Raw genomic sequence first — 27,267 nt, 5'->3', positions numbered from 1 at the left:
GGCTGTAAGAATGATAAATGGTCATGGGGATAGCCTGACACTCTAGGAGCAGAAAGTGGTGGGTATGGATAGGACTACTGATACAGCGTGAATTCAACCTGCTGTTATCTGCGCAGGCCTCTCTGCAGCTGTTTGCCCTGAAGTACATGCTGTACGTTTCTCCAGCTGGTCCTGCATGACTGGATATAAATGCCTGTCCGCTGTGTGCTGGACAGCCCCAGACACCCTCGGCAGCCTGCTGTGTTTGTGTGAGACATGCTGTGTTAGGGATTTAAGCATCTCCCTACTTGTTCCTCATCTTTTTCTCTTCTCCTCCTTCTGATCTCCATTCATGTTTCCCTTTGGGGGAGAAAAAGTCATCAGAGTTGTTTGAAGGTTCATTTATGTTGATTTGTTTTTATTGTCAAGCTAATTTGTTTCCTGCTTGTATCTGTAACTGATGTACTTCATGTGAGACCATGTTATAATATACTTGAGTTCTTCTTGGCCCTCTGATATCTTTTCTTTTTTTCTTTTACTGAAAAATAAAAGATTTCCTTATCTCTTCAGACCTACAGCTTTCTCATCTACATGGACAACCTATTTTCAAAGAATCTTCGAGAATTATTGACTTTGTTATAACTACTACTATGTAAGTAATTTCAGATGATAGAATTCAAAATAGATTTAACTTGTTTTTCTAGAAACAATTTATTTTCCCTATAACTTTAAAGAGTAATGGTGGGGAATAGGACATTCTGAAAGTAAGAAGAAACATGCCAAATGAGTTTCTGACTTCCAGTTAGGCATTTGGAAAAAAAGTCTTTATTCCAGTGACCTCTGCTCATTGGAAAGCTTTGGGCTGGTAGATTTCATGATTCTGACGCTGTACGTCCTCTTGAGTTACAGTGAGTGATGAGGCCAAATCGCAGGGTGGATGGTGTGCTTTTTTTGGGCTAATGGGTGTTAAGGAGGCATGCTGTCCTTGGACGTTAAGACAGATCATTTCCTCAGTTGGGTAATGTTTAAGGAATCCATTAAATCCTTAAATATATGGCACACATAAGGCATGCAGAACTTTTAGAGACTCAGCCTTAACATGGGTTACGTTTTAGCATGGCTGATTGGCTCAACTTGATTTTTACTGGGTTTGTTCAACATATTTCTCACTTATAGGTAAAAGCCTGCTTTTTATCCTCTCCATCCTCATCACCTTTTTAGTTGTGTTTCTGCTTGATTCTTCTTGCATTCAGGTCTATATTGTGTTATAAAAAGAGAGAGACAGAGAGAGAGAGAGATAAGAAGAAGAAGGAAAGAAAAAGAAACACACACACACACACACACACACACATTGAATGGGAAGGCAGGAGAGTAGAGCTCTGACCCCAGCTCTGTCATAGCCACCTGTGTGACTATTTGCAAGCATTTTCATCCATTCAACAAATTACTTTTACCCACCAGGTACCGGAGGTACAAAACTGTGAAAGACACGGTTCTTACCCTCACCGCTTACAGTCAGGAGTAGAGAATTAGGTACACAAATAGAATGTGAAATCACTTCTCCTTTCTGGGTCTTCATTTTACAAATGCAAGAGCCAGAACTGGGCCAGGTGATCACCAAGGTCCCTTCTGAGGCTAACATGCCATCATTCATGCAAAATTCATTAAACATCCGATAATCACTTATCTAAGTGAAAATTAGCAAACATTTCCCCTTTCTCCTTAGTTTGTAGGGGATGATATTGAAGATGAATGAGGCAATGTCTACAAAATGCTTTAATAAGCAAGTTGGAGAAAGAGATTATGTAAGTTTGAGGCATTATTATTAATGAAAAATGAAAACAAGGGCTGATGTTTTCAGAGAGAGAACAGATGGTTCCTTTGTTCAGAATTTGAGTATAAAAAAGAGAGAGAAAAAAGATACTTGCCATATTGTTTAGGCCCTGAATGTGAGTAACTTTAAAATGCCAAAACAATCTGGTTAGGAAAGTCCCATAGATTCAAAATAGCTCCTACAGTGATCAAACTATAATTAATATAACAAAAAAAATGATGGTAAGAAAAATACTAATAAGAAATGCCACAGTGACAACTGACACAACCTAACAAAAAGTCCTATTTTTGCATCAACTCTAGAAACTTCATTTTTTTCTGTTTTCAGGAGTTATACCACACTGTGGAACAAACTAGTGAGAACCGATTTAAAACTGTTTCTACAGTTCCCCCTACCCCTCAGGTTATTTTAGTTTCCCATGACTCATAAAGGAAATCTTCAGGATTCACAAGAAATTGGCAATTCTTTTCCATCTTTGCTGTTGTGTATTGATAGGAAAACAGCGTGGTTTGGGGCATTTTAAATACAGAGCGAACTTCGAGGGATTTGGGGTGGTGTCGCAGAAGGCCGGATCTGGGAAGGACCTTTGAAAAGCTTGCACGGAAAGTTGTGAAATAAATGGTTTCTTTCTCTCTTTCTTTACTTCTAATATCTCGTGATCTGTTTCTACAATACACAAGCTAATTGATGTTATCCTTTTGGCGTGATTCTTGCTGTCCTGGGGTCTATCACTTGTAGGCTATGAGAATGAGGCCATAGGCCACCAAGCTGGCAGCACTGAGCGAAAGGTGCTAGACCCTTCTGCGTTCAGGTGACGTGTAACTGGTGCTGTGATTGGACAGGGTGACTAACCTCAGTCTCTCTGGGCGTAATTTCTTCACTGTGGAAAAAGGAGGCTAACTAGCAAGTTCACTCTGACACTAATCTGAGTTCAGGTCCACATCTTTTTTTTTTTTTTAATTAATTATTTTATTTTTAAAATTTTTATTTTTTGAGACAGTCTCGCTCTGTCGCACAGGCTGCAGAGCAGAGGCACAATCTCTCCTCACCACAACCTCCACCTCACGGGTTCAAGCGATTCTCTTGCTTCTGCCTCCTGAGTAGCTGACAGGCGCCCGTCACCATGCCTGGCTAATTTTTGTATTTTTAGTAGAGGTGGGGTTTCACCATGTTGTGCAGGCTGGTCTCGAACTCCTGGCCTTAAGAGATCCGCCTGCCTTGGCCTGCCAAAGTGCTGGGATTACAGAAGTGAGCCAGTGCGCCCGGCCCATATACAGTTGTAAGAAGGCTGAGAATAGCTTTTAATTTGGGAGCGTTTAAAAGCAAACATGCTTCCTCCAGACAACAGTAACAAAATATTGACATTGTTGAGGTGGGAACTTCTTTAATGCTACCCGAACTTCTTGCTGAAATGGTTCTAGGCAGTTTTGCATAGCTAGGTGTGGTAAGCTCATTCACAGACATGGAAGAGGCAGAGTGGACTTAGGGAGAGGCACAAGTCTAGTGGTCCAGCTTGGGTTCTGGGTTCTAGTCCTGCTTCTGCTACGAACCCCATGAGACCTTGGAATACCCATCTCTAAGGTTTCTTTCAGAGCTGAATCACTGTTTGGTCTGTGATTCATCAAAGCAATTAGAAGACTCTGCCTCTCCTTCAAGGCCAAGACTTTGCTCAGAATACTCCCTAAGGACTTTCTCACTGTATGTGGCACTTTTCTCTATTAGACACTTTATTCATTCTCCATTGTATTAGAATCAAAAGTGTGATCGTTTGTTGTAAAGGTGCCTTCTCCATGTCATCTCTAATAACCTACCCCTCTATCCTCTGAGTAACCTACTCTTTTAAAGCAAGTCTCCTTTGGCTTAATCACACTGCCTGGTGCCTACTCAGCATTATGTGTTTGTTGTCTGCCCTGAAGTGTGAACTCGGTCGTGTCCTGCTCTTTTCTGAAGCCTCAGCATGTACGTCGGTACCTGGTTCATGGTAGATTTTCAATGAATCTGAGTGAATGAATGATGGATGAATGATTTTGTATCTCCTTACCAGGCCATATGTCCCTTGAGGGCATGGACCATGTCTAATGGGTGGCCACCTGGTGTCTCATTCTTGGTCCGTTGTTAGTGGTGATTTTTGTCCTCTTCTTTGTACTCATCATTCAAGGCTTGTATTAGGGTAAATTATTAGCATAATTCTGCCTGGTTTCCCACTCCACCAATCCCCCCTGCCTTTTTTTTTGAGACAGTCTTGCTCTGTCACCCAGGCTGGAGTGTAGTGGCACAATCTTGGCTCACTGCAACCTCTGTCTCCCGGGTTCAAGCAATTCTCCTGCCTCAGCCTCTCAAGTAGCTGGGATTACAGGCATCCACCACTACGCCTGACGAATTTTTTTATTTTTCATAGAGACAGGGTTTCATCATGCTGGTCATGCTGGTCTCGAACTTCTGACCTCGTGATCCACTTGCCTTGGCCTCCCAAAGTGCTGGGATTACAGGCTTGTTTGTTTTTAAACAGTTTGTGGGCAGGGATGGTATTTTCTTATGATTCTATTCCTTAGAGATCCTGGTCCAGAGCCATTAGCAGAGAAAATTCTCAGTAAATGTTTGCTGACCTAAACTTCATTCCACCACTTCTGCCTTCCTTTTGCCTTTTCACCTTCTCTTAGAAGGCACCTTATATGATAATGTCAGCTATGCAATAAAGACCACATAGTAAATTTAATAAAATAGGAAGCATGCTTCCCTCTTGTTTCTACCCCAACCCTTTTTTTTTTTTTTTAGATCAAAATAACATTGCATTTGGGTGTGCCCTGGTTTTATTTATTTATTTATTTTTATGTAGACATGGTGTCTCACTATGTTGCCCAGGCTGGTCTCCAACTACTGAGCTCAAGTGATCCTCCCACCTGGGCCTCCCAAAGTGCTAGGATTATAGGTGTGAGACACCACACCCAGCCCAGCCCTGCTTTTACAGAAAACAAAATAATGATGAATATATTGTACTACCCTCACTGTTTTCCTTTGTCTGTGAATGCTTCTTATTTTGTCAGGAAAAGGAAAAGGTTCTGTTTCTTGAACATAATTGTTGAAATATATTTTCAAGGTTTTTTACTTTATTTTTTGACTGATACCATAACATAGTGTGAAATGATGTGAGGATTTTCTAATGGAGAAATGACTTAGAATATCCCTTGGATGTCCTATCTGCTTTTTAATTGTTTTATCATCCCAGACATGTTTCTCTATTCCTGTCTCTTCTTTTATCTATAAAATGAGGTTATTGAACTAGACGCTGTCTACAACTTTTTTTTTCTTTCATTAACATTAAATCTCTGGTACCTGAGAACATTGGGATCAGGCAGATATTTCTAGGTGTCTGTTTCATTGGTCTGCCCTTCAAGTAGGAATGATGACCCATAGAATTTCTGTAATTATCGGCCTCAATAACTTTCTAAAGCCTTTAGAAAGCAGATACACTTCAATTTATCTCACTAATTTGTTTGTGATTAACACCTTCTGCCCCTTCTCATATCCCAAGCTCGGTGTTTTGATATTTAATTACAGGGAATTCTTTCCCCTTCATAGATGATATAGCAATTGTATTTCACTTCTCTTAGCTGAAATCTCTGCTGACTTTCCATGTCTTATGAATTTAAATAGTCTAAATAGGGCATGAGATCTTAAATATTCCTTCCAGTTTCTACATTTGCTACTCAGCCACAACATTTTCCCTGGAAAAGGGTGAAAGCCCGTGAGTCCCCCACAGGGTGGGAGCAGTGAATACACCCACATTTTCCTACCATCTGACACAGATGAGACACAAAGGAGGGACTCAGATAATTATTTAACTGAATCAACTGGGTTCCTTAATTCTCACAGTATTATCCTTCCTTACTTTGTAAATAGGGAAATGGAGGCTTAGTCACACAAAATGTCTTGTTCGAAGTTACTAATCGATTGAGTAACTTAATAATTTATTGACATCTGAGGCTTTTCTCTGATTTTACAGCCTCAGACCAGAAATGATGGGATCTCAGCCTTCTTTGCTTAGAGATTGGTGAGCCAAGACCTGGAGAGAGAACTCTGGTTGTCTTAAGTCGCCCAGATGAACCATTAATAGAAAAAGAATTCTACTCAGCCAGCACTTAAAAGCTCGACATGTTTGTGTGGAGACCTGAGTGTGACTGAGTTCAGATCACTTTGATATCCTGGACCTCACTTGACCCATCTGTGAAATGGGGTAATGAACTCTTTTCTGCATGAAGGCAGGGGACTGTCCAGATGACCTCTGGAGAATTCTTCTTACCCTGAGATCAATGGTTCTGTGAGTAGTATAACTCACACCCAAAGTCTTAGTCGCAGGGTACTTTAGTGGAAAAAAAAAAAATTGAGGCTATTTTTAGAGCCTTCATCTGTTTATAGACTAGTTGGTAGGAGAGCAATACCTTTGAAAGGTTAAGGAATAGTTTTATACACTGTGTTAAGGATGTTGTCAAAACTAATATTCATGTATGAAAAGATTTTAACATTTATTAATATTTCTATAGATTGGTGAAATTGGTTTGTTATTTTTGTCATTTCACTTTTGTGGAAATTGAGCAAAGGTGAGAGATAAAATGATGTGATCAGGCCGGTTGTGTTGGCTTATGCCTGTAATCCCAGCATTTTGGGAGGCCAAGGTAGGCGGATCACCTGAGTTAAGGAGTTCAAGACCAGCCTGGTCAACATGGTGAAACCCTGTTTCTACTAAAAATACAAAAATTAGTTGGGTGTGGTGGCACACACCTGTAATCCCAGCTACTTGGGAGGCTGAAGCAGGAGAATCATTTGAACCTGGGAGGTGGAGGTTGCAGTGAGCCGAAATCGCGCCATTGCACTCCAGCCTGGGTGACAGAGTAAGATTCTATCTCAAAAAAAAAAAAAAAAAAAAAAAAAAAATGTGATCAACATCAAAGGACACTGTAAAGCAGCAGAGGATTGAAGATTTTCCTAAGACTTAGTGGATGTAGAAGAGTTTAAAATATTCTAGCCCAGTGGTTTGCAAACTTGGCCACATATTAAAATCTTCAGAGGAACTTTCAAAAGATGCTTGCCCCCCTACAATGCTCATCTCAATCCCAGTGTCTGTGGGTGAGACCCAAGCTCAGTTATATTTTAAAACTCCTGAGAGTTTAGAACTGTTGATCTAGTCTTGGTTTCATATCAATTTCTCTGATGGTATCTTGCTTGACATCTTACTTACTGGGCTGCATTTTTATGCTACGACTTCCCTGACACCCAAGTGAAAACCTCTGGTTGACCCCAAAATTCACCCAAACAACATGAATGTAATAGGAACTCTTGAAAAGGCTTACAAGCCTTGAAGTAAATGTTGGGCAGAGGGAGCGAAAGGGTTAATGTTTTTTTTTGCATTGGGACCTGCCTTTTTTTTATGCTTCTAGGAACGTTTAAAAACGAGAGCAAGGAATATATTTCATTGCTTTAATTGTTCAAGGTCTTTTAAAAGCGTGTGCAATAAAATGCCATTTAAGATAACTGACCTTTATATTTTAATGCTTTTTGGAAGGGAACAATACCTAGTGTTCAGCTGCAGTATAACTTTTAATTATATATATATATATATATAAAATATATGTGTGTGTGTGTGTGTGTGTGTGTGTGTGTGAGCAGAGCTTGTTTTGGAATCAGAGTGCTGAGGGTTTTGCTGCTTTCCCAGATATTTTACCTGTTTCTGTTTCAACATCAAGTTCCATTCAGTTGATGTTTCTTGACCTCATAATGTCTAACCTTTATATCTTTGTTTCCTCTGTCTCCAAACTTATCTGAGAAGGAGACTTCAAGGCCTGATTCATTCATTTTTCCTTCTGCTGGGAAGCTCAGGTGTGTCATGGAAGCTCACGTGGCCCAATCTACATTTTGACAAAGAGGAAAGCTCCCTGCTCTCCCCTGCACCAATTCATTTGGTAATTTTTAATCCCAAAGGCCACTGCTAATACATTTTTAAAAATTGATGCTGGCTATTACGTTGTTAGATATAGCTCATCTTCCAACTCTAAACTTGCTCTTTGTAAAAGGGAAATAGTACTCAGGTTGCAAACATAGTGAACTGGAATTTCAGAGGCTTGAATTGACCTACAAAACTTGTAACTGTAGCCCTGGTTATCCATCCACTGTGGTCTTGGACATGTGAGGTGTTGTCTACCCTCAGGAGTTTTAGAAGAAGAAATTGTATGGCATCACTTTCCAAATTAAGAAATGAAAATAGCCAGGTGCAGTGGCGCGCACCTCTAATCCCAGCACTTTGGAGGCCAAAGAGGGAGGTTAGCTTGAGTCCAGGAGTTTGAGTTTGAGTGGAGTGGTCAACACAGCCAAGACCTCACATCTACAAAAAATTTAAAAATTAGCTGGCATGGTGGTTCATGCCTATAGTTCTCAGCTACTCAGGAGGCTGAGGTGGGAGGATCGCTTGGACCTGGGACGTCAAGTCTGCAGTGAGCTGAGATTTTGCCGCTGTACTCCAGCCTGGGTGACAGAGCAAGACTGTGTCCAAAAAAAAAAAAAAAAAAAAAAAAAGAAAATATGCAAAATTCTTTGTGTAGCTCTGAAATATATGTATATATGTATATATACATAAATATGTGAAATAAAATTGCTTGTGCTTAATTTATTATTTTGAAATCATGTTTGAAAATAGAGCTAATTCTCAGTTATTACATTTCCCCCCTCCTCTTTCTGATGGTTTTTTTCTTAACTTTTGATTGTAAATGATTTTAAACTTATTTAAAAAGTTGCAAAATAAGCATAGTCCAATATAGCCATATACTTTTACCCAGATTTGTCTATTGTTAACATTTTATCCCATTGGCTTTATCATCCTCCCCCTTCCTCCCTCCCTCCCTCTCTCTCTCTCTCTCTCTACACACATGCACACACACACACACGCTCTCACCCACCCCATATATATATATATGTATTTTTTTTTCCCAGAAGTATTTGAGAGTAGGTCACATATATCATTGCCTCTACCCCTAAGTATAGTGTGTATTTCCTAATAATAAAAAGAATACAGACAGTCTCCTCATATTCACAGTATGGTAATCAGCTTCTGTACATTTGACACTGATTCAATACTTCAATCTACTGTCTGTACTTGTCCTTTGTCAGGTGGCCCAGTTCTGTCCTTGAAGAAAACTGCTTTTTTGCCTTCAGTGTACAGTCCAGCATAAGGTCAGGTAGTGCATTTAATTGTCAAGTCTCTTTAGTCTCCTTTGATTTGGAACATTTCCACAGCCTTTCTTTATCTTTTATGTCATTGACACTTTTGTAGAACATCGTGTTCTCCCCCTTTACAAATATAGTATTCCTCATTTTGTATTAGCCACTTGTTTCTTCACATTTTGATTCAATTATGCATTCCCCGAAGGAATATTACAAAGATGATGTGTCTCGCTCAGATGTCACATCTGGAGTCTTATGTGTCCATTTATCCATCATTGGGGATGTTAATTTTGAGCAACTGATCAACTGATCAAGGCATTGTCCAGTTTCTCCGCAGTATAGGTATTCTTTCCTTTGCAATTATTAAGCTATCCATGGGGAGACACTTTATTGTTGCTCCTCGTCAAAATATTACCCTACATTTCCTCCTAAACCAGTATTAAGTATGATGGCTGCAAAATTAGGATTCCATGTTACTACTCTCTTCACATTCATCATTTGGCATTCTGCGTTCTACTGTATGCGGGAGCTCCTTCCTTCTCCCCCATCTCTCTCTTCCTCTCCTCTCCTTTCCTCTCCTCTTCTTTTCTTTTCCTTCCTTCCTTCCTTCCTTCCTTCCTTCCTTCCTTCCTTCCTTCCTTCCTTCCTTCCTTCCTTCCTTCCTCCCTCCCTCCCTCCCTCTCTCCCTCCCTCCCTCCCTTCCTTCCTTCTTTCTCTTTCTTTTTTCTTTCTTCTTTTTTCTTTTTCTCTCTCTTCTTCTTTCTCTCTTTCTTTCTCTCTCCCTTTCTTTCTTTCTTTCTTTCTTTCTTTCTTTCTTTCTTTCTTTCTTTCTTTCTTTCTTTCTTTCTTTCTTTCTTTCTTTCTTTCTTTCCCTCTTTCTTTCTTTCTTTCTTTCTTTCTTTCTTTCTTTCTTTCTTTCTTTCTTTCTTTCTTTCTTTCTTTCTTTCTTCTTCTTCTTCTTTCTTTCTTTCTTTCTTTCTTTCTTTCTTTCTTTCTTTCTTTCTTTCTTTCTTTCTTTCTTTCTTTCTTTCTTTCTTTCTTTCGGTTATGGTCTTCAAGATTCCTGTTTCAATCTTTCATAATTCATTCCTGCTATATAATTATTTTGACTGTCAAATTACCCCAGATTTGGTCAATGGGAGCTGTATCAAGTTGACTCCTGTGTCCTTGAGACATGTACCCATCATCTTTGTTGTTGTTAGCAATTGATTAATTGCTAGAAGAAAAAGAGGTTCTAGTTTGGTCTTGTATATTCTCTGTCCCAGCCATGAAGTCAACTGTGTCTTCATTATGTCCTCACTCTTTTTAAGTGCAGAATGATGTTAGAGACCAATATCTGAGTGCGAGGTGTGCTCATTACTACTCTGGTGCCTTCACTTATAGGCTCTTTCAACGACTGGAGCTAGGAAATTTTATATATAAAAGTATATGTATATAAACAAAACCTACATGTATATGTATATCTGTAAGTATATGGAGGCATATATATATATGTATATACAAATACTACCACTAATAATTTGCTAATATCACTTACTACACAAAACAAATCTGTGAAAAAGAGTTGAGGATTTGCTTATGGTGCTCCTCCTTCAACTTAACCCTGCCCAAGACTGAGGGTATATTGTCAAATGCTCTTCAGGGATTACCTGGATTAGTTCTTTTGTCATGTCTCTTTCCCCTACATCCTAATGTCCTTATGTTCATTTAAAATACAGTTGGGTTCAAATGCTTCAGTTTGCTATCAGTTTTAGTTTCCTTCCTTCCCATCCTAGTTCGTTTAATTTTATTTTTTGAATATGTAAAACATTAACATGCTTCCAGAAGCCAAAACTAAACCAAAAGAAGTGCCAGTCTCTCAGATATTTGTTCTACCTTGTTATTCCCTACATCTCTTGGAGGTTTTCTTGATTATCTTTCTGGTATTTCTTTTTAATCCTGATTTTATATATATATATATATATATATTTTTTTTTTATTTATATATATATATATATAAAACATTTCCTTTTCTTTCTTACACAAAAGATAGCATATTGTATATTTTCCTTTGCACTCTGATTTTGTGAATTTTTTTCTTCTTTTTTATGCTCCCTCTCTTCTTTTCTTCTTCTCTTCCTCCCTCCCTTTCTTCCTTCTTCCCTTTTTTTGTTTTTCTTCTCTCTCTTGCTCAACCAATTTGCTATGCTTGGACAGTTGGGTGGTTTTCTGCAATGAATAGCATTTTACATATGTATTTCCATATCATTAGATATATCTTTGGGATATAGTCTTAGAAATGGGAATGCTGGGTTAAGAGTAAATGTTTTGTGAAGTGTTTTAGTTACCAAATTTCTCTCTGATGGAATGTCCCACCAGCATTCCCAACTACAGAATGTCTGTGAAGCTCATGAATTGTTGCCAATTTGATGGATGAGAAATGGTATCTCAGTATAGTTTTGATTTGCATGTGTCCTATTAGGAGTAAAGTTAAGCATCTTTATGTATTTAATGTCCATATGTATTCATTTTGTGAGTTCTTTTTTTGTGAGTTACCTGCTCATGTCTTTTGCCCATTTTTAAATTTTATTATTATTTTTTGGGGACAGTCTCTCTCTCTGTTGCCCAGACCGGAGTGCAATGGCACGATCTCAGCTCACTGTAACCTCTGCCTCCCAGGTTCAAGTGATTCTCCTGCCTCAGCCTCTCGAGTAGCTGGGATTGTATAGGCGCGTGTCACCATACCCAGCTAATTTTTTGTATTTTTCATGGAGATGGGGTTTTTCCATGTTGGCCAGGCTGGTCTCGAACTCCTAACCTCAAGTGATCTGCCCACCTCGGCCTCCCAAAGTGCTTGGATTACAGGCATGAGCCACTGCACCCAGCCTCCCCCTTTTTTTTAAATTGGATTTTTGGTCTTTTTCTCAATTAGAAAAGTCTTCAGAAATTAGATATATTAGCCTTTCATCTATGAAGTATATTACACATATCTCTCCCAATTTGTTTATCTTTTGACTTTGATTGCAGTGTTTTTTTTTTTTTCTTTTCAGTCACATAAAATTTTTATACTTATAGAGACAAATTTAAGAATCATTTCTCTTATTGCTTCTGGACTTTGTTCATTGTTAGAGAGCATTTCTTAACACCCATGTTATCTGCATGTTAACTTCCAGTACCTGTATAGTTTCATTTTTCACATTTAGATCCTTAATTCATCTGCAGCTTATTTGTGTGTAACGTAACAAATGGATCTAATTTTACTTTTTTCCAAATGGTTATCTGGTGTGTCAACACCATTTAGTATGAAAATATCTTCTCATACTTCTCCTGTGATTTGAGATTGATGGTTACTTTTTAACCTACACCATGACTAGGTGTGAAGGAGAATGATGGTAAACAGTGGAACAGGGTAGTTAGAGGAAAACGAGGTCCCAGGTAGATAATGACTGAAACCCGATAACAACCTACATATTTTTGACTTCAACACAGAACTCTTTACCTTTTACAAGTCATCCTCTCTGGTCCATTTCTTTTGTCAAAAATTAACATGTTTAATAGAGAAGGCATTTAAAACAAAAGGAGGGTTTAGAGATTATCTGTGCTTTCCCTCCTCTCAGTAAAACCTGTAACACCCCTTCTTCCCCAAATAAATTATGAGAATGGGGCTGCATACATTTTTTGTGAGCACGTGTGATTATGTTCCTCTTGTTCCTCGCCACATGGTGATTACTCTGTGCCCTCTCCTGCAAACTGCCCATGTTTCACTGCTTGTAGGTCAAAGCTATATTGAGGGAGAAGTGAATCTGGGAAGTTTTGCAAGTTAAGTTGTGCTACCTGAGTCAGTGACTGTGTCTTAATTCACCTTTTTGCTTCCAGGTTCTTGCTCAGGGCCATCTGTGCACATGGTTTTCACTCAATAAGTGCCTCATGAATTTACATGACTACACATTAAACTAAAACGAGGTCTGCCCACCTATTCTGAAGAAATTAAACTCTACAAATGATGTATTCCAAAACTACAAAAGAGGGTGAAAGCCAAAACAGATGAAGCTGTCCTTATATGGGCAGGAAAAACTCAGTAAGATTTTATCAGTTCAGTAGGTGTTGCATATGGTGATTTGGAACTGTCTGCCAGTTCCAAGATGGCCTCACTTCATTGTGTGGTCAGTACAGTTTGTATCTAGTCCTCATCAGGTTAGGCCTGGAACTCCCCAACCCCTTTTAAAAACAGCAAATCAGGGTTTCTGTGGTGGAATGGGGAGGAAACTGGCTTGCATTAATTGATGTATAAGGTAGCCCATGATAAACTCAATGCCACTTTTATACACATCTGGGAGCAAGAGCTTTTGGTTAATTGGCTTGCCTATGTTTTTGCTCTGCCTTGGATGCTACAGAAATGGAATTGTTTGTTAGAGTCGTTGCATGGTGAAGGAAGAATCAGAGCCAAGGTTTTGAAGGACCTAAAGGAGAACAATCTGTGTTCTGCAGGCGTCTTCCTCCTTGGGATACAAACAGCCCCCTGCCAACCACACGCAGTAGGTAGGATTCCTTCAATGCCTCTCCTCGGGTGAAAGATGTGGCATGTGGAACTGAATGATCAAAATCACTGGGGCAACTGTATGGGCGCCCTCCTGCAGTGTAACATCCTAACAGGACTTTTGACAGGAATGGGTACCTAAATATTTAGATTCCTGGAGGCCTCGTCTGTCTCAGCCATACCTGCCAGTCACCACAGTGTCTCCTTTCTCTGTGTGGTACTGGATAAATACAGATAAATTCTACACCCTGACTTACTCCTACCTCATGCAAGGAAGTTATAAAATGTTTGAGTAGCTTACTTAAGTATTATTCCTGCCATGGCTTCTTGACATGCCTTGTTGGAGCTGTGGAAAGCATCTTGGTTGCTTCAATACAAGGTTGTGAGTCATTTCATAGGTCAGGGTACTTACTATAGTTTGCTGAGCTTATCCACTGTGTGGATCCATCTTGGGAAAGGAGCAGAGAAGATACTGGGAATACCACATCTGCTGAAGACTGTGCTGGATGCTTTCTCCAGAGATCTCATCCAATCTTTTCAACACCCACTCAAAATATAGGAGCTGTTCCATTTCACAGATGAGGAAACAGAGGCTCAGAGACTTTACATTAGTCTCCCAGGTCATCAAGCTAGTGTGAGTGTTCACAGAACCGAGACTCTAAACCAGGTCTGAATACCCATGAAATTGATGCTTTTCCTCTATGCCTGACACATGCCACATCATCCCAAGGCATCACCTTTTCTTGAATCTTGTTCATAGATTCTGGGCAAGCAGCCTGAGTTTGGTTCTATGAAACCTTTCCTGACCTTCTCCACCTCCCTGTACACACACTATGTGAACACTGTAATGGTTAGTTGTATACACGGTTGTTGCCAGTGCTAGACTGTGAGTTCTTCTAAATATCTTCCTACAGTGTTTAATTCATAGCTGGCTTTTGATACATATGTAGTGAAAATTCTGGTTTTCTGCATCATACTGTGTTTCCATGCTGACACTAAAAATCTAGACATGCTTTATTAGAATCAGGCAACCCATTTACCTTTAAGGATGCACTGACTTTGGTGTTTGCTTTAATATTTGGCCAAAACCTGCTCGTTGAGTTCGACCTGTGTAAGGGTAAAGTAGCCAAATGCCTACCTACCTCATTAACATTGTAGGCAACTCTGAAATTTTGCAGGATAATCATTGCATTGATGTGAACATCACACTGGTTACTGTCATACCATATCAGCATAAAAATGTTACTAATGAATAAGTATATTTTTCAAATTTGTTGCTAATATCCAGATATGTACTTTTCAAATGTAGGTGAGCATTTTACTTATAACTTGGAATGAAAAACCTTCTTAAACTACTTTATACTCTGAGAGTCCACCAACTAATTGAAATATAAAGGAATATATTAAGAGTAAGATGCTACAATATTTAATGATGACTGTGAAAGCTAAGAGTGTATGGGTTAAACAATTAAAAATTTTCAAATAGTTAAGTAGGGAAATTAGTTGGTAGGTAATATGAAAATTAGATTAATTAAATCTTAGTTAATGAATATTAGCTAATTGAGGTTATTAAATCTTAGTTATTACAGTTTGTTAGCTAGATAACTTTGGGTTGACCAACACATTTTTTTAGCTAACAAGCATTTATAAAAATATAAATTAAAATCTAAGTATTGTTATAGAACTAGATTATACAATAATTATAATTGTTATAGGGTTGTTTGTTGAATGCATTTGTAACACCAAACAGAATAACCATTAAGCACCATTTTTAACTGTTATTTAATTACACTTAAGGCCATCACTCTTTCAAGAAAAAACCTATTTAAATTTTTTTTTTTCACATTTTCTGAAGATAAATTGAAAGTAGAGTGTCCACATTGTCTTCTCAACATTTCCTGATCAGGAAAACCTCCCAAATCACGTATAGCAACATCAGTGATAAATGATTTTTAACACAGAGAAATTTCATGTCTCTTCTTATATCACAAAAATTCAGATGATAGTAATGAGAGATTTCAGCCTCAGCTTTGGCTTACTATTGATTTCAACATTCATTCATTTGGCACTCGGCCCAAGTGGGTAATGGGTGCAAATCTATCAGTGGCTCTTCATACATTTGTGCAGGGAGGTACACATGCATATGTGTGGGTGTTTCAAAGTCAAACTGGAATAGGCCTCTCACATTTATCTCCTATTAATCTGCAGATTGTTTCCGTGGTTACCATCCAGAAATTTCCCAGTAATCCTTGAGGAAGTTAGGGAGTATGAGACCATTAGGGAGAGAGAATATGTGGCATAGAGAAGTGATGGGCATTAGTTGTCTGAGGTTATGAGGTCGTGGTGAACCCTGGTCATGTGGCCCCATCTCCAGACTATGCCCAGTGCTCCAGATCCCATAGACCTGGATCTGAGTTCTGGCGCTAGAACTGTCCCTGGCCCACATATAGTAAGACTTTAATTTCCATTTTCCCTGTCTTATGAAAAGAAGTGTTGCTAAGCTCATTAATTAGCATTGTGCTTATAGCTTTTTCCTGACTGCTAATGACTTCTTGAGGACGGGCATGCTTTGATGAGCTGTATGGTCCTGGGCAAGCCTTGGTGTCCTCTGTTACCTGCACAGTGAGGGTGACGGTCATGTTACCTCCTGAGGCCACCTTTCAGCTTTGCCATTCTGTCATTTGACAAAGACTGAATAGAGAAAAGACAAGATTTAACGACTGTTAAAGTCCAAGCCAGTTTGTATTTGCTGAAAGACACAACTGAGGGAAAGAAATTGACATGTAGTTTAAACAGACTGGTTTTTCATTGGCATGGGAAGTGTGAATAATACCTCTTCCTGGTTTATGAGATATGAAATTGGTTGTCTGCCTTATCTGTTTCTCACTTTTATTCTCAGTTCATAGTTTGGTCATGGAATGCAATTTTGAAGACAGCTTCAAGTTGTTTTTTGCTCAGTAATCCTAGTAGTATTTACTGTTGTTCATTGGGCACCCAGTCTGTGTACACACGTCATTCCTCATCTTAGAAGAAAAACAACGTGCAAGACATATATTTTCTTTCCCACTTTGTAAATAAGGAACTGGGGCTCAGAGAGGTTAAAAGACTTACTTAAGTTCAATTAGAAAGTGGCAGAGCCAGGATTCAAATGTTGGTTTGCCTAATTGCAAAGCCTATATCCACCTTCCACCCTGTGCTGCCACAGCATTAAAGGCTGTAAATTAAATTCCACACACTCCTGCTTTCACCTGTACTATTACTGTGATAAGTAAAACCAGCGCTGAGCCCTACTTACGAGGTGTCCTTGATTTGTGTGCGGATGCTCATGACACTTCTGTGTGGCATCTGCTGACAGGCTCATGGGCCCCAGACATTCCCACTACAAAGAGCTCATCCTGGACTCCCCAACCAGGGAAAGAGACCTGAAGAGGAACTGATTTGTGATGAGGGATTATTGTGATGCTTGAAGTGAACAGTCAGTCAGTTCTTCCCATTTATTTGACTTCTTACTTCCCTTCCCTTTGAACATTTTAGTCAAACTTCTAGCAGTGACTTTCAACCCTGGCTGCGCATTAAAATAACTTGGGGAGGTTTTGTTTTGAGACAGCGTCTCCGTCTGTCATCCAGGCTGGAATGCAGTGGCATGATTATGGTTCACTGTAGCTGCAACCTTCTGGGCTCAATCAACCCTCCTACCTCAGCCTTCTGAGTAGCTGGGACTACAGGGACATGCCACTATGCCCAGCTGATTTGTATATTTTGTAGAGACAGGGTTTCACTATGTTGCCCAGGCTGGTCTCGAACTCCTGGGCACAAGTGATCCGCCCACCTTGGCCTCCCAAAGTGCTGGAATCATGGAGCATTTTATTTGTAACCATGTCAGCCCTCACCTTCCAGAGATCTTGATATGAATGGGCTAGGTTGGGGGTCTCGCTATTAGCGTTGAAAAAAAAATACTGCAGGAATTCTAAGATTCATCTAGAGAAGATGACTACTGTATTGGGGGCAGAACGTCCACTTTTCACTGTTCTGTTGGTACAGTATACTTTTTTTGTGACTTCTATGAACCCTCAATCTTGTGATGTTACCATTCCATTGACGGGTGGGATTTATTCACCAAGAGCATTTATATTTTTTTGAGATGTCTTAGGTTGTGGAGAGGGTGTTACAGGAATGGACACAGATGCTGAATTTAGTGGCTCCAGAGAACGGGAATGGACCACTTTGGATTGGATTATTGGGAGCAACCAAAAGTCAGTGCTGTGGCTTTTGCTGTCTTCCCTTGTCATCTCTTCCCCTCACCAGATTTTCAACACAGAAGGGGTGTATTTTCTAGTTATATGGTATTCACAATCACATCTAATAATTTTACTCCAGATCATGCTATGGCTTGTTTATAGTAGCTTGAATATTTGTAGTTTCTTTGATTTTTGTTTGCTAATTTAGTTTACTATTGCATATAAAAGAATGGCTTCCATGGAGATAATCACCATGGCTCCTAAAGTACATCCAGAGACATTTGCCTTGCTCCTGTGGAAATACGCCCAAACTCCCCAGCATGACATTCAGTGTTCACTCCACACCTGACACCAGTCTTTCTCACTCTAATTAAGGCCACTGTTTACCATTCTTGGGCACCAGCCAGATGAACTATACCCTGGCCTGGGATCTGCCCGATCTTGCTGAGACATTAACTCTGTCCTGAAGCTGTTTGTCATTCCAGCAGCTAGAAATAATCTTTCCTTTCCTAGAACGTCCACACTGCATTGAGCGGGAACACTTGTAGAACTTCTCACATTGTCCCTCAAGCTATTCTTATTTATGCATGTATATAACTTCTCCCCTTCTACTACTGTAAGCTTCTGCAGGGTGGGGCAGCCTCTTCTTCATTTTGATATTTACTGCTGTGCCAAGAATATTGTAGGCATTTCCTTCCATTGTTTTTCCCCCAATGTATGTGTTACTTTGTTCAGTTCTGCAGTTGTCCAAAGCTAATCTCCTGAGCTATTGGTAGCTTTGGTGAACATTTGGAGAGGACTACCGTGATGGCGTAAAATCCGGTGACCTAGTTACAGAATATCCCCTGCAGACTCACTGGTAAGGAAGGCTCATGTTTAAACTCAGTGAAAGGAGAGCCTGGCTTATTTATGGTGGTGGTTGTTTACATGTCTTTAAATGACCTCCTTTTTTTTTTTTTTTTTTTTAAACATAAAGGCAATATATTCTCATAGAAAATTCAGAAACTGTAAACAGGGTTAAAGAAGAAAATAACAATCAACTCTATCACTTTCACCTATTTATTATTCTTATTTTATTTATTTATTTATTTATTTATTTATTTATTTATTTTTGAGGCAGAGTCTCTCTCTGTCACCCAGGCAGTGGCGTGATCTTGGCTGACTGCAACCTCTGCCTCCCAGGTTCAAGTGATTCTCCTGCCTCAGCCTCCCGAGTACCTAAGATTACAGGCGTGCATCACCACCAAGCCCGGCTGATTTTTGTATTTTTAGTAGAGACAGGGTTTCGCCATGCCATGTTGGCCAGACTGGTCTTGAACTCTTGACCTCAAGTGATCCGCCTGCCTCGGCCTCACAAAGTGCTGGGATTAGAGGTATGAGCCACTGTGCCTGGCCACTTCCACCTATTATTAATGAAACCTGTCCTATTTAACAAAAATGATAATGTGGGGTATCTTGTGCTTAGAGCTTGGAGAAAGGAATTTGCCTCTGTTTTTTTAATGACTGATGGCAAGGCCAGTATGACCAGTAAGTGGGTTATTTATTATTATTATTAATATTATTATAATTATTATTTATCACTACTGTCACTGAAGCCAAACCAAGATAGAAATTGTCACTATTGCTATAGCCCCAAGAAGGACCTCATGGCTGCATAATGATTAAGCACCTTATAATGCTTGGTTGTCATTTTTTAAAGCAACTGTGACTCAACAACAGCTGTTTGAGAACAGCCTCATCCCAGATGAAATCAGAGGAACCGAAGTTTAAAAAGAAAGTGTTTCTGGACCCAGTGCGGTGGCTCACGCCTGTAATCCCAGCACTTTGGGAGGCTGAGGTGGCCAGATGGTTTGACGTCAGGAGTTTGAGAGCAGCCTGACCAACTTGGTGAAACCCCGTCTCCACTAAAAATACAAAAAACATTAACCAGGCGTGGTGGCACATGCCTGTAGTCCCAGCTACTCAGGAGGCTGTCAGGAGAATCCCTTGAACCCGGGAGGCGGAGGTTGTGGTGAGCTGAGATTCTGCCACTGCACTCCAGCCTGGGCCACAGAGCGAGACTCCATGTTAAAAAAAAAAAAAAACAAAACAAAAAAAACGTTTCTGAGCACTAAAGACAATTTGAACAAGGCAGACAAGTACAAATAGGAAAATAATAATCTTACTAGATTGATTGTTTTTGAGACAACGTCTCCCTTTGTCGTCCAGGCTGGAATGCAGCAGCCCGATTATGGCTCACTGTAGCTGCGAACTTCTGGGCTCAATCAACCCTCCCAACTCAGCCTTCTAAGTAGCTGGGACTATTCTGTAGCGATAATCCTTGTTAAAGTTTTGGAAAATACCTTATTTTAAAGTCTCTCTCTTTCTACACAGAGACACACACAGACATGCGCACACACACACGCACGCACGCAACTTTTACATGAATGACTGCATTTACAATTTACGTAAATTACTGCAGGCTCTGTGATTTTTTTCACTCAGCAATATACTTTGAAAAAATTTTAAGTCAATATACTTACAGATATATGTCATCTTTTAAACAGCTATAGATTTTTGCTCAGACTCATAAAGTCTAATTTTTTTTTAAAGTCTAATTTTTTTAAGAATTGACTGTTATATTTTAAATCACATATAGCTTCATGATGGAAAAAAAACCCAAAAACAATTCTTGGGACCAGACATGGTGACTCATGCCTGTAATTCCAGCAGTTTGGGAGACCAAGGTAGGAGAATTGCTTGAGGTCAAAGGTTTGAGACCAGCCTGGGCAACACAGTGAGACCCTGTCTCTACAAAAAAAAAAAAAAAAAAAAATCGCCAGATGTGGTGACACACATCTGTAGTCCTACCCACTCAGGAGGCTGAGGAGGTGGGAGGATCACTTGAACCCAGGAGCTCAAGGCTGCAGTGAGCTAGAACGGTGCCATTGCACTTCCGCTTGGGTGGCAGAGTGTAACCCTGTCTCTATAAAACAAAGACAAAAGCACCACAATTCTTTAGATATAATTGAATATCATCTTCATTTCCTACTGTAGTGTTTCTTAGAAAGGTCGTTTCTTAAGTTAGAAACTGTTGCCTAAGTATTTAGAATGTGGCAGGCACTGTGCTACTTGCTGGGGTTGACTGATGCATGGGATTCAGCTCTCTCCCAGGCTGGTGGGAAGAGGACACATCAAGAAGCCAGTGTATACCCTGAAGGGGTTTAAGGCAGCACAGAGTTGATGATGATGGTCTTCAGCCTGCCTTTCCTTTACAGAAATGAGGAGACTGCATCTCACGTTGCCAACGAGCTGCTTGACTCTACCGATATTCCCTACCAAGCATGATTATGGGTATTCTTAAAATTCTTAATAATAAAATGGATATTGAAAATAGTGTTTTTTTTTTTAACAGTGAAAGTAATATGTACTCATGTATAGGTTTTCAATATACAGGAAAGTATAGAGTGAAAAGGATTGCACCTGCAATCCCACTTACAGCTAACTACCGTGACATTTTATTTGTAGAAGTCCATTTTGCTATCAGACCCCAAGTTTTAAAATCTTAACTCACCCTCTGTAACCTAGTTCTCAGCTGTACTTTATATAACATTTTTAAAGGATTCAAGATTTAAAATAATCTTATCTCACCCCAAATGCACTTGTATATTTTTGACACCTCCTCATGTCTCTCTCTTCTATCTCTCTCACTCTCTCTCAGTTCTCTTTCTCCCCTTCTCTCTCTCTCTCCTCTCTCTCTCTCCTTCTTTCTCTCTCTCTCTTCTATCTCTCTCACTCTCAGTTCTCTTTCTCCCCTTCTCTCTCTCTCTCCTCTCTCTCTCTCTCCTTCTTTCTCTCTCTCTCTCTCTCTGTCTCTCTCTCTCTCTCTCTCTGTCTCATACACACATACACACAGGGAAAATAAAATCAGTCTCTCATTTTACAGATAGGAAAACTGAAATCTAGAACTTGTCCAAAATCATGTTTAAAAAAAAAGTGGTAATCTGTGCTCGAACTCAGGTCTCCTGAATTTTTGTTCAGTGCTTTTTCGATTCTACAGTGATGCCTCCTTACTAGGTCATAGAAACAGTGGCAGAGGGAGAAAAGGAAAAATACGTCAGCTCTAAAGAGTGCAGTTTTTTTTTTTCTGTGTCCTTTAGCTGAGCTATTTTTGTGACTATTCAGTACATGTACAATGCTGCCTCTTGGAGTGTTCCGGCTAGACTAAGAGGCCATTCACTGCTGACTGCAGCTATCCCGTCCCTCCATGGAATCCTCGGCCCGGAAATCAGATGGGAACAAACTATTCCAATATAAAAATCAAATTTCAGAGTCTGAGTGTACACAGAAAAATTACTGAATATCCTGTTGGACTATGTACATAACAATGACACAGTGATTTACGAGGGTGTGATGGGGCAGAGGGTAGGGGGTGATGTTGAGGTTGATTCATCACTTAGGCTCTAATCCATTCACTAGCTCCAATCAGGCTTCAGCACAAATGCCAAATTATTCATCCTCCCTAAATCCTACCCTATTATTTTCTCTCTCAAAACCTTCAGTTACTTCCTTTTGCATATGGAAGAGAGCGTGGACTCCTCCATCTGGCATTTAAGGCTTTCTATGATCGGTCCTCCCAGACATTGGTAGGCTGTGGAGCTACAGTAAGGTAGTTGTTAGGATCCACACCTTGCAGCCAGGCTGCTCCAGCACCAAGCAACACTTTCCCCAGGAGGTCCCTGCTCGTCACTTTCCTCATTTGTAGAATAGGAATAGGGTCCTTGTGAGAATTAAATAAGTTATTATTTGTAAAGGGTTTAACAGTTACTAGCTGATAATCCGTCACGTAGAAAGTTTTTTTCTTAGCTCATTTAATAAGTACCTTTCTAACCCATTACTGATAGCATTTTTCTTTTGCACCAGACTTCTAGTCATTGCTGGGAGTATCCTCTCATTTTCCTGCCTCCCTGTAGCTGTCACTCTCACTCCTAAACTATTGGCTCTCTCATTTTGGCTTACCCCAAATCTTATGCATTCTACTAAGTCCATGTTCAAATGAATATTCATTCATTATGTTCTTCATTCATCCCCTTAACAGGCTTTTATGGAGGGTCTACTGTGTGCAAGCTGTATTATGTAGGAAGCCTTCCCCAATTCCCAGAGCTAGGTGAGCTCTGTCATGTAGGCCTGTCTTGTACATATCACCTTTGACATTGCTGAACAGTTTGTGTTGGACATGTTTGATCTCCTCTCCTAGAATATAAGCAGCTGGAGAGTAGGATGCTTATTAGTAGGTGCTTATTAAGCTTTCTTTAAAATGAGTAAGTGCATGTGCTACCTTTTATAGGTATTTGTTGCCGTCTAATGAAGGCAAGAACAATAGGAACAAACATTAGTTGTGTGTGTGTGTGTGTGTGTGTGTGTGTGTGAGAGAGAAAGACAGACAGAGCGAGAGAAAGAGAGAGAGATATTTTGAGTGGGAATAAGTATGAGACCATGTCTGAGGGCAAATAACCACTTCCAAGTTGAAGAAAAGCAAGAAGACAGGAATGAGAGGAGAGCTGTAGCAGTCAAAGGAAATGGGATGAGAATAGGTTATTCTCTGAATCATAAAGCATTTGCTCTGAGAAATGTTTTTCCTTAAGTGGTATAAAATGTAAAATGAATTGGGTCTTAGTTTTCCTTTTCCTCTTTAGGGGGTTGGAGCTGATTTTTAAAATGAGGTGGGGGAGGGAGCTGGGGTTTGGAGAAAGAAAGTGAAAATTGTTTTCTGAAACTCTCTTTGCCAAATAACTCTCTGGAGAGAAAGTTCAGAGGGTGAGGGCCTGCCAAAGCTGACCAGCAGCACACAGGCCAACTCATTCTTTCGTCATTGTCCTGGTCACCTCCCCACCCCTGTTCTCCACTCCCAAACACCCTTTTCTCTCCTCTCTCTCTCTCTCATTCTTTTTTTCCTTCCTTTTTTTTTTCTTTTTATAACATGTGAATATTATAAGTAAGTAACTGGAGAAAATAAAAAAGCAAAACAAAACACAAAGTAAGCAGATGATTTCAACCTGCAATTATTTGCCAGGTCATAAAAATGATGTGTCTTAGATTTATTTACCTGACCCCCTCATCTGTTTTCCACTGGAAGCCTTCTGCTCGCGTCACCCTTCTTCATTCAGTTCCCCAAACTTCCACCCACTTTCTGACTCAAAGCAGGAGAGAAGAATTGAACAAAACCACTGCATTTGGAGAAGAGAGAAAAGCAACTTTTAAGAACTGACTTTAGAGGTTTAGCATGAATTAAATTCTGGTCTTTTCCTTCTGCAGATTTTTCAGCTATTGTTGTTGGTGTTTGTTTTGTTTTGTTTTATGTTTCTTGAGTTTATGACTAAAGATGCTTTTCTGTGAATGGCACAAAAGTTCAGCTATGGCCTTACTGAAGGCCTGTGTATGGCGGCATCACAGTGGCTCACTTTGAAGCAATGAAGATAGTAAAAAGAGGACCCCTGTCTGCAAAGAAAGAGCTCGTGTTTGGGTGTGTGCTCATGCTGTGGGTGCTAGAAGGAGACTGGTGTCTGGGGAAGGGAGGAAGGGTGGACGGTTACAGGTATAGGTAAATAAGTTTTCCAACAGTTGACAATACTTGGAGACAAGCTGCAGAGTGATCAATGCTAGAGTTAGGAGCGCTGTGAGAAGGCAAGGTGTTTTTTTGTGCCATTGTGGAGGGCTTTGCTATGGGGGTTGGGGGAGGGATATTGTTTTAGGCTTTGCTAGATGGCTAGGACTTTAACAAGTAAGAAAGAGAGAGCTGAGTCTTTAAGACAGAGGGAATAGCAGAGACATGAAAATATGTAGAGAGCTTGGGAGTGGGAGGCTGAGTCTGGAGGTGAGACATCTGGATCCTATCAGAGACGTTTCCTATGCCTTCCTGTGATGTTTGAGGCTTTTTTTTTCGGGAAGCAGTAAGGAGCTGTCATGGGCTTTGTAAAAGGGCTGTGATAGGATTACTGTGGTGTGTGTGTGTGTTTTGCTTTTACTTTATGCATTTCAGTCTTTTTAGGAACTCTTAGGCAACCTTAACTCTGGGAAGTGTGCATTGCGTCTTTATATGTCTTTGCTTCTCCGTTCCTGCCTGGTTCTGCTCCTTCTCATGCTTCTGTAACAAAGTGCGGCAATGCAGGCTCCTAGAAGCTGATGTGAGATCTCTGAGCCCACCATGTGTGTTCTTCCCATCCTTTTTTCCCCTCCCTTTCTCTTCCTCCTCCTCTTTCTATATCACCACCCCCACCAGCAGCAGCAGCACTCCCCTCCCTAAAATAAATAAACCAGTCGCTCCAAAGGTTCCAAGCACATTAGTCACATATCCCAGAAGTTTAATACAGAATTATTTTGACAGCGAGAACAAGAAGTGTTTTCTAGTTGAACGCACAGAACTTGCTTATTCCAACTGGGCTTTCTGCCGCACAGACAGATGATACGTTTTTTAGATGGATCGGCCGCACAGCGCAGGAGACTGTCGCTTCCCTTGGATACATAGCAAACTGCTCACTACCAAAAGTGGCTGGGGAGAAGATGTGAAATGAGAGAGAGAGCGAGAGAGAGAGAGAGAGAGAGAGAGCGTGAGAGAGAGAGAGAGAGAGAAGATGGGAGGGGAGGAGAGGAGAGGGGAGGGGAGGAGAGGAGAGGGGAGGGGAGGAGAGGAGAGAGAAGGGGAAGAGAGAGAGAGGGAAAGAGAGAAAGGAAATCAAGTTCTTATTGTGAACATAACTTTCTCACTAATAGCTTCCATAAGTCACTGAGAGATTTCTATGTGTTTATTTATTTATTTGGCTGCTTTGGAGCCATGAGTCCTTTTTTAAACCCAGGTTTATGCCTGTTCTAAAAAATGAGGACAGATCGAGTTATTGCCATGCGGGTGGCTCTCCAAGCATTCCAGTTGCATAGCTCTTCCAGAAATATTTCTTGACTCACTTATTTAGCACTTTCTATTGCCGTTACTGAGCAGATTACAGAATCCTCCCGGCCCTTTCACCAAACCCGTCTAGAGCTGATATGGATCTGCGCGTGCCTATTTGGCAGATAGAAAGATAGAGGAACGGGAAGGTGAAGTCCACTGTTACTCATGAAAGATTTTGACCAGTAACCTCAGAAGAGTCAGAGGAAGAGAAAAAGCATGTGCTCTCCTCTTTCCTGCTTTGCTTTTCTGCTTCCAAGTCTCTCCTCCAAGCAGGAAGATCTTTCCTGAGCAACAGTGCACCTGGGTGTGAGGACTCAGAGGGAGTGTGGTGGAGAGACATGAAGGGGTTAGTTCCTGGAACGTTCTGTTCCCTCTAGCTCCCATGATCCTTGACTTCTTGCCTCTCAAGTCCTTCTAGGGATTTTCAGCTTTTTGAGAGGCTGGGCTGACCTCGCTAACTGTTGCGCATGCTCTCTGGAGCTTTCTTGTCCTCTTTTGGTTGTTGCTTACTAGCCCCTCATTCCCAGGCCTTTTTCTGAGGAATCTCTGTTAGTTCAGGCAATAACTGGCTGTGAAACCTACAGTAGTAAGTTCTTTGGGTCTCAGTGTTTTCAGATGTTTCTTTGTGGAAACTCTTTATAAATCCCTCACAAAATGGGATGTCAATTCTCAATATGTAAAAATAATCAAGGTGCAGTTAAATGGTGACTGATGGCCTGTGGTTGACATTCTTTCAGCTTTCTGCCTTTTTGTATATCTTTCAAGCTTGAGAAGGATCCTCTATAGATCAGGAAGATGTGCCCAGTAAGAGATTTGACCTTTGCTGGTTTCTTGACATGGGCTTTGATGAAATCCTTTTAGCTCACTTTAGATGATTCTTCTCAAGGGGGATATCAGCCCCAGGACACCCCAGGCCTCCATACCTAAGCCCAGGCTTGCAGGTCTGACAACCCAGGGCCAGCACTTTGTTCTTACACTGAGCTGAGTGGTAGTCCTGCCACCACTGCTGTGGCTCTGGGACTATAGCCTCTGCCTTAGGAACACTTATGAGAGGAATCGATGAAATTCAAACTATTTTTAAGGATTTTTGTGTGTGTGTGTGTGCTGAGTTTGCATTGTAAGAGGAAGGTAGAGCATGGGCCATTTCTCCCTCCTCCACTTATATTTATTCTGCACCTACCTGCACATGACACTCTGCTGTTCCTCAGAGAAGGTTCTGACCTTTGTGACCACACTTTACATTTTCACATTGCAAGGCAATTTCTAAAGAGCTTTTCCCAGCTAAGATCTCATTTGAGCCTCACAACAACTCGGGCAAAGGAGACTTCAAAACAAAACAAAACAAAACCAAAAAAACCCCACAAAACCAAAACAAAAAACAACCCCCCAAAACCTTGGGTGAATCTAATTCCACAGTTTAATTAAGCAAAGAACAACTCATGAATTGGGCAAGCCTCAAACCAGAGAATCTGGCACTGCCATTTGGTGGAAGAACATTTGTGGACAGAACAAAGAAGGTGATGGACAGAAAACGCAAGTGAGGTACAGAAACAGCTGGACTGGT

The 27,267-nt window shown here is 40.4% G+C and overlaps 1 protein-coding gene across 25 annotated transcripts in view; it reads left to right on the top strand.

Annotated features, from left to right (window-relative positions):
- The window catches only part of LPP (LIM domain containing preferred translocation partner in lipoma), a 724,989-nt gene that overhangs the window by 88,244 nt on the left and 609,478 nt on the right, over positions 1 to 27,267 (top strand). For 3 of the 25 annotated variants that reach the window (XM_065539354.2, XM_045385231.3, XM_074030776.1), the window contains exon 4: positions 550 to 631. The exons of the other annotated variants lie outside the window; for them this stretch is intronic. The gene's annotated coding sequence lies outside the window, so the exon portion shown is untranslated. The remainder of the gene's footprint in view (positions 1 to 549; positions 632 to 27,267) is intronic. 25 annotated transcript variants of the gene reach the window in all.

This window comes from Macaca fascicularis, chromosome 2, assembly GCF_037993035.2.
Source record: "Macaca fascicularis isolate 582-1 chromosome 2, T2T-MFA8v1.1".
NCBI lineage: Eukaryota > Metazoa > Chordata > Mammalia > Primates > Cercopithecidae > Macaca > Macaca fascicularis.
Note: the sequence above shows the minus strand (reverse complement) of the source record. Positions and strands in the feature narration are given on the sequence as shown.